This window comes from Carettochelys insculpta, chromosome 30, assembly GCF_033958435.1.
Source record: "Carettochelys insculpta isolate YL-2023 chromosome 30, ASM3395843v1, whole genome shotgun sequence".
NCBI lineage: Eukaryota > Metazoa > Chordata > Testudines > Carettochelyidae > Carettochelys > Carettochelys insculpta.
Genome location: NC_134166.1, coordinates 13,446,400 through 13,454,901, shown reverse-complemented (window position 1 = coordinate 13,454,901; position 8,502 = coordinate 13,446,400). Strand labels below are relative to the sequence as shown.

Below are 8,502 nucleotides of genomic sequence, written 5' to 3'. Positions count from 1 at the left end.
TAACAGATTGTCACATGTGTCAGCTAAGGGGGCAATGTACATACACATGGTAGACACATCTCCAGTATGTGTGGCCGGCCTTGGTTTCTAATCTCTCTGAGACCATAAAGAGGCAGGAATTACAGGCTACAAAATCTGGGCACGAATGAGAGGGAAACAAACTGGTTGGTTCTACTGGACAGACCAGTGGTGCTGGGTGTGAGAGAGCAGGTTAAGATCAATCACATGGCCCATTCAGGGGAACAGGCCATAGGGCCCAGGAGAAGTTGAGAGGCTGCAGGAGTAAGGGTGGGATATTTAATTAGTTAGGAGAAGCCATTGGAGTGGGGACTGGGGTGAGGAGGGCGATAAGCCACGTTTTGCCTCTGCATGCCAAACAGGAAAAGATATGTCGCTTTGTTAACTAACTTAGGGAGAACAATAGTTTGTTCTTTGAGCTGAAGTTGGCTCCTGGCCTCCGGAAACAAAACCAGATTCTACAGGATGCACTGGGGTGATCAGTGACGTGGCTGACCTTTCTGTGTTATCGTGGTGATTGGTCTCCTCAACAATCTCTGCATTTAGTGTTAGGCAAACAAGCTTGTAACGTCACCTAGAACACATGGTATAAATACAGCCGCTGAACCCACTAGCTGCATGCTGGCGGCATCTGGACTGGGAAGAACCTCACAGAAGCCGAAATGAAGCTCCACATTGTAGCTGCTGTTCTCCTCATCACCCTTCTTTCCCTGGAGAGAAGCAATGCGCACCAGGCAGGAAAGGTAACCATGTTTTTTGTGTGAAATAGGCTCTGAAATGTCTCGTCTTTATTGTTCTCGGACAGTGTCTTGGAGCTGTGCTGAGTTTGAACTGGTGGAGTAGCAGGAATGCCTAGTGGAAGTTAAAGGGTTTCCCTCACTTATTAAGAAAGATCTTTAGATCTGTCGTTATGCTTATTTATCTCCACAGCATATTTTGTTCCAAAGTTGAGACTCGATGTGTACACATAGTTCCAAGTTGGTTGTGTGATGGAGAAAGAGAGAAACTATCACTGATCACACGACTTATTACGCCACTTCCCTTACACAGTAGGCCAAGATATATCCCTGTGATCAGAGGACTAGAGTCTCGTTCTTTGGTAGCTCAAGCAGAAGTGACTTGATCTATTTTCCCAAAACTGATGAATATTTCAGACTGTGCAGAGAACTTTCTCCAGCCACTAAAATTTTGGAAATCACAAATAGGAGGTTGAGCCATTTCTCAGAAGAGAACCAACAAAAGTCAGTTGAAATGTCTCCCTTGAAATTCCATCTGTTTAAAAAAAAGACTTTTTCAAAATAAGAATTTTCAAGAAAAACAATACATAAATTGAAACGCAAACATTGGTTTCAAAGCAATTACGGAAACATTTTCAGATCTTATTTTTAAATTTAACAAATAAGAACATATGAACAGCCATTACTGGGTCAGACCCAAAGGTTCGTCTAGCCCAGCATCCCATCTGCTGACAGTGGTCAGTGCCAGGTACCCCAGAGGGGGTGGACTGAAGACAATGGTGAAGCAACTTGTCTCCTGACATCCATCTCCAACCTCTGACAAACAGAGGCCAGGGACAACATTCCTACCCCCTGGCTAATAGCCTTTTATGGACCTAAACTCCATGAATTTATCTCCCTCTTCTTTGAACACTCTTATAGTCCTAGCCTTCACAGCTTCCTCTGGCGAGGAGTTCCACAGGTTGACTGTGTGCTGTGTGAAAAAGAACTTTCTTTTATTAGTTTTAAACCTGCTACCCATTAATTTCATTTGGTGTCCTCTAGTCTTTCATTATGGGAACAAGTAAATAACTTTTCTTTATTCACCCTCTTCACACTGCTCATGATTTTATAAATCTCTATCATATCCCCCCTCAGTCTCCTCTTTTCTAAACTGAAAAGTTCCAGTCTCTTTAACCTCTCCTCATATGGGACCCGTTCCAAACCCCTAATCATTTAGTTGCCCTTTTCTGAACCTTTTCTAATGCCAGAATATCTTTTTCGAGGTGAGGAAACTACATCTATACATGGTATTCAAGACGTGGGCATACCATAGTTTTATAAAGGGGTGGTAAAATATTCTTTGTCTTATTTTCTATCCCTTTTTTAATAATTCCTAACATCTTATTTGCTTTTTTGACTGCCGCTCCAGACTGCATGGATGTTTTCAGAGAACTATCCACAATACCCTCAAGATCTCTTCCCTGATTAGTTGTAGCTAAATTAGACTCCATCATATTGAATGTGTACTTGGGGTTACTTTTTCTGACGTGCATTATTTTATACTTATCCACATTAAATTTCATTTGCCATTTTGTTGCCCAAATACTCAGTTGGGTGAGATCTTTTTGAAGTTCTTCACAGCCTGCTTTCATCTTAACTATTTTGAACAGTTAAGTATCATCTGCAAACTTTACCACCTCGCTACTTACCCCTTTCTCCAGATCATTTATGAATAAGTTGAATAGGATTGGTCCTAGGACTGATCCTTGGGGAATGCCACTCATTACCCTTCTCCATTCAGAAAATTTGCCATTTATTCTTACCCTTTGTTTTCTGTCTTTAACCAGTTCTCAGTCCATGAAAGGATTTTCCCTCTTATCCCATGACAACCTAATTTACACAAGAAACTTTGGGGAGGGACTTTGTCAAAGGCTTTCTGGAAATCTAAGTATACTATATCTACTGGATCCCCCTTGTCTGAATGTTTGTTAACCCCTTCAAATAATTCTAATAGATTAGTAAGACATGATTTCCATGTTAAAGAAACCATGTTGACTTTTGCCCAACAAATTATGTTCTTCTATGTGTCTGACAATTTCATTCTTTACAATTGTTTCAACTAATTTACCTGGTACTGACGTTAGACATACCGGTCTGTAATTGCCAGGGTTGCCTCTAGAGCCCTTTTTAAATATTGGCATTATGTTGGCTGTCTTCCAGTCCCTAGGTACAGAAGCTGATTTAAAGGATAGTTTACAAATCACAGTTAATAATTCCTCAATTTCACATTTGAGTTCTTTCAGAACTCTTGGGTGAATGCCATCTGGTCCCAATGATTTGTTACTGTTAAGTTTTTCTATTTGTTCCAAAACCTCTTCTAATGACACTTCAATCCGGGACAGTTCCTCAGATTCATCACTCACAAAGGACGGTGCAGGTTTGCGAATCTCCCTAACATCCTCGGCCGTGAAGACTGAAGCAAAGAAATCATTCAGTCTCTCCGGAATTGCTTTATCATCCTTGATTGCTCCTTTTGTATCTCGATAATCTAGGGGCCCGATGGTTGTTTAGCAGCCTTCCTGCTTCTAATGTACTTAAAAAACATTTTGCTGTTACTTTTTGAGTTTTTGGCTAGCTGTTCCTCAAAATCTTTTTTGGCTTTTCTTATTACATTTTTACACTTAATTTAGCAGTGTTTATGTTCCTTCATATTTGCCTCACTAGGATTGGACTTCCACTTCTTAAAAGATGCCTTTTTAATCTCTCATTGCTTCTTTTACATGGTTGTTAAGCCATGGTGGCTCTTCTTTAGGTCTCTTACTATGCTTTTTCGTTTGGGGTATACATTTAAGTTAGGCCTCTGTTATGGTGGCCTTGAAAATTTTCCACACAGCTTGCAGGGATTTTACTCTAGTCACTGTAACTTTTAATTTATGTTTAACTAACCTCCTCATTTTTGTGTAATTCCCCTTTTTGAAATTAAATGCCAGAGTGTTGGACTGCTGAGGAATGTTAAATGCAGAGGAATGTTAAATGTTATTATATTATGATCACTATTCCCAAGTGGTCCTATAACAGTTACCTCCTGGATCAGATCCTGTGTTCTACTCAGTACTAAATCAAGAATTGCCTCTCCCCTTGTGGGTTCCTGTACTAGCTGCTTCAAGAAGCAGTCATTTAAGGCATTGAGAAACTTTATCTCTGCATCTCTTCCTGAGGTGACATGCACCCAGTCAATATGGGGATAATTGAAATCCCCTATTATTATCGAGGTTTTTTTTTCTAATCTCCCTTAACATTTCAAAGTCACTATCACTGTCCTGATCAGGTGGTCAATAATATATCCCTACTGCTATAGTCTTATTAGAGAATGGAATTACCATCTATAGTGATTCTGTGGAACATTTTGATTCATTTAAGATTTTTACTTCATTTGATTCTACATTATCTTTCACATACAGTGCCCCTCCACCACCCTCATGACCAGTTATGTCCTTCTGATATATTTTATATCCCAGTATGATTGTGTCCCACTGATTGCCCTCATTCCACCAGGTTTCTGTGATGCCTATTATATCCATCTCCTCCTTTAAGGTACTCTAGTTCACCCACCTTATTAGTTAGACTCCTAGCATTTGTGTAGAAGCACTTTAAACAATTGTCACCGTTTATTTGTCTGCCCTTCCCTGATGTATTAGATTCTTTCATACGTGAGTGTTTCCTGTCTGATCTGGTGCATATGATGTCATCTCCCCTCCTCTGTTTCTGTCTAAAACCTAGAGAATCTCTGTCAATGGATTCTCCTCTAAGATAAGTTTCCGTCCAATCCACATGCTCCTCTGCACCAATCGGCTTTCCCTCATCTCTTAGTTTAAAAACTTCTCTAGAAACTATTTCAAAAGTTTTTGCAAAATGATTAAAATTTCTAATTTTCCAAAGGCACACAAATGACTATTAAAAAAAAAAAGAGATGGAAGGGAATGAAAATACAAACCTGGAAAAATTTTTCATCTCTGCTGTTGTCAAAAACCTGGAAAAACTTGTCACAAAAAATTAATTTGGAAAGATTTTGACCAGCTGTAATTCATCTCCTGAAGTGACTCAGGAAGCAGCTTCCCCAATTCTAGTTTCTGGAGCTTACCCCCAGCACTGGGAAGGAAGGGCAGGAGCAATGTTTCCAACCCCAGAACTTGCTGTTGCCAGGTTGACAGGTCTCATCTGTGTTGCCAGGGGGTATAAAGAGGTTTAATCCTTGATGCAGGTGGCTGTGTTGGCCAAAGCCACTGGGGCAAACATGGCAATAACCAGCAAAATTGGGGTTTTGCCTGTGGCCTTCTCAACACAGCAAAGTTCTGGCAGTAGAGTTATGTCAGCTTGGAGTGTGAAAAAATCACATCTCTCGGTGTCATTGCAACACTGGAAAATCCTCAGTGTAGCTGTAACTCCACTGACTGGAGAGTGATTTTATCACCTCTCTGATTGCTGTTCGGGGAGGTGGTGTTGGTATGTTGGCAGGAGAAGTCTTTCTGTTGGCACGCACAGCATCCACACTGCAGCCTCTCACTTTTCAGGCTTCACAGGGTAGACACAGCCTGTTCTCCTGCTGGGGAAGGAGAAGGGCTGGGATAATTTGAACCAGTATAAACACATTAGTGTGTGTGTACAGGTGTCCTGGCAGAATGCTCCTGATCCATACCTGGCCTGCTGAAGCAATGGCCAATGTGAGGAATCAGCCACATTTAAATAACATCAGAGAAAAAACAGGATCAAGTAACTCCCAATTATTTCTTTGCAGAAGTCCGGCTCGGATGAAAGGAATGATGGGCCTGTGCCTGTGAGTATTCAAAATGCAGTTTGCTGTCAGTGTCTTTAATATTAGCCCAGTTCCTTTTAGCAATGCCAAGTCCAGAGCATGGGCAGGAGCTGGAATTGCATGGACAGATGTGCCAGGTTTGGGGGAAAAGACGAAGCAAAGGGCTTCCACATCCTAAGGGGCCAGGAAAGAGTTAGTCTAGGTGTTCTTCACCATTTCTCTGCCAAATTCTCTGACCGTACTAGGAACTACTTTGGTAGGTTTCTCTGGGCCCTGTTCTCTACCACCATGATTAGGCTCCACTTCGCAGGTGGTGTCATCCATGCAGTGAGCTGTGTACCCTGAGAATCCTGTCATTCTGCATCCCTGGGAATGAGGATAACAGTATCACCAGGGGAATTATATACAAGGGCTCCTCTTGACAAGGAAGAGAGTCCCAGGTGTTGTAAACTGCCGTCACTCCGGGAAACCCAACAGCGCCAGATACCCAGCTGGTGGTAAACGTATTGTTCCACTGGAGTCAGGGGTCGAATTCCAAATATGTTTATATTAACTCTGTTGGAGTTAATGGACCAAGTGCTCAACTGGTGTAAACTGGGTTAGCTCCATTGGAGTCAGGGCAGCAGTTAGTTTCTAGTGCTGTGCCTCTGCACACTTCAGATTCATTATGCTTTAAGAATCGGCTACATTAGTTTGCTACATCTAAGAGGCAAAGGCCACGTTCAAGGGCGGATGATCCTTAGCTGTTGTATTCGCTCTCCTGATGCGAGAGGAGACCCAGTGAATGAACTGCCACGTTTCAGAGTCAGGCATTTCAGGCCTTACTTTGGAACGTGATGGTCCCTGGGGCAGCTGTGGTTACAGCCCCTTTCCACACTAGAAACTCTACAATCAGAAACTCTAGGGACACTAAGCAGCTTCCTGGCGTATTTTTGAGGAAGTTTGTGTGTCTGTCCATCTGTCTGTGAGTCCATTTAACTCATCCTAAGAGTTAGGACCACCAAACTTTGTCTTCAGCTTCCTCTTACTGTAAGTTAAAGCGAGGTCAGGGTTTGGTTGTCCTGGACAAGGGGATGTGCCTGGAATGAGATTGTTTCTTATCAAATGGAAAGGGAAGCGTGTGATAACAAGGAGAGTTATACTAATGAATGGCTGCAGGGGGGGCAGCCCTAGGCCATCAGCAAGTCCCCCACCAACTGTCTTGTCCCAGGCAGGAGCTGCCAGAAGGCCAGCATGGCCCTCACTGCCCTGGCAAGTACCAGGGAGCAGCCGTTGGCTCGGCTACGTGCATCTGGGGAGGAAGCTGGCCATCCACTGCCCTGAGTCCCCTCTTCACCTCCCAACTCCCTGCCCTGATTCCCACACCCCCATCCCCTCCTGTACCCTCCCCACACCTCCCAACCCCCTGCTCTGCCTTCTGCACCTCCCACCCACCTGCCCTGAGTCCCTCCTCACTCCCCAGCTCTGAATTCTGCACCCCCCACACCCTCAGAATCCATCCCTGAGCCTTCCATATTCCCAGCCTGTCCTGACTCCTGCACTCCCCAATCCCCCTAGCCAGTACCCTGAAGGACCCAAGCAACACTAGGTAAGTCTTCTAGTAATGCGTAAGGACTTACACAATGTCCCCGACCCCTCAGGATTAACAAAGGTTGTTGGGTTCTTTGAGAATCCAGAGGTTGGGTTTGCCAAATATGACACATGGCATAAACACAGCTGCTAATCCCCTGCTCCCCTTCCCTACCGCCCCAGCCCCAGCCCCCACCCCCAGGACTGAATGGAAGCTGGGAGGAAACTCAGCATTATAGTTGCCGATCTCCTCACTGCTGTTCTTGTCCCAAGGGAAGCGAGGCCCTGCCAGGAGAAGGGCTGCTGCCAACAATGGAAGCACTGCTGGCAAAGACAGAGTCTCCGTTACTGTGATGAGTTCATCTACTCTACAGCTGTGCTGTACAGGGTAGACATAATTGTATTCTGTCGTGGGAGCAATATGCTACACAGGCGATACGCACCTGCTACAGACTTGGCCTGGTAAAGCTATTGTCATTGGGAGGATCAGGTGCATTACATAATATTGGAGAAGGTTTGGAGTTACCTGACCCTGCTCTTATTTCCTTGCAGGATGACTCAAGGTTAGGTCCATATTCTTCTGAGGTGAGTACTCAGGATTGAGTGTACAGGTAGATTACTTTTAAATATATCAGCACCTCTTAGCGAGCCCAGATCCTGAGACTACTGGCTAGGTGGAGCAGCACAGACACATAGGGATATAACCAGTGCCTTTCGCTCTCCCCTGGCATTTCCCCACCCCATCAGTCATTCCGTGACATACTACAAGAGGCGCTAGAGTAGAGGTGGATGGCCAAAGCCAGGTCCCATGTGGTGGAGGGGACAGAATATGGGGGGAAGGTGGGTGGAGGTGGAGCTTTGAAGGAGTGGATGGAGTGTGGGTGTGGGCGGGGGCAGAGCTAGGGCAGCCCCCCCACCAGCACTTTTGACTGTCATCACCTACCAGGCTGCTTAGATCTGACCCCACAGCTTTTCTCCCCAATGTCAGATGTCTAGCAGTGCGGGGTGTAGGCAGTTTGATTCCTCACTGACAGCCGTGCCAGGGAAAATGCCTAAAGAAACCGCACTTGCAGCCAGCCAGCCTGGGCTACAGCTGGTATTGCTGAGCCTGGTCTGCACTCCAGAGCTCTGCCTGCACAGCTGTATCAGGCAGCAGTGAAACACATCACCTGCCCGAGCAACACAGCAATGCTGGAGAATCCCCAGTACGGAGGGAACGACACCAAGAGGAGGGTGATTCTCTGCCACACTGAAGATGAGTTGGGGACGTGGGGCTGTGCCTGTATTGGCAGAAAGAGCTCTTCTGTTGACATGGAGAGCTTCTCTTCCAATCCTCATCTGTCACCATGGGAAACCAGACCAAGACCAGAGCTGTCACATTAC

The 8,502-nt window shown here is 44.7% G+C and overlaps 1 protein-coding gene across 45 annotated transcripts in view; it reads left to right on the top strand.

The window, feature by feature from the left end:
• Window positions 1-697: 697 nt before the first annotated feature.
• The window catches only part of LOC142003716 (uncharacterized), a 59,227-nt gene continuing 51,422 nt past the window's right edge, over window positions 698-8,502 (top strand). For all 45 annotated transcript variants that reach the window (XM_074980945.1, XM_074980932.1, XM_074980920.1 and 42 more), the window contains exons 1-3: window positions 698-761; window positions 5,533-5,571; window positions 7,672-7,704. The gene's annotated coding sequence lies outside the window, so the exon portion shown is untranslated. The remainder of the gene's footprint in view (window positions 762-5,532; window positions 5,572-7,671; window positions 7,705-8,502) is intronic.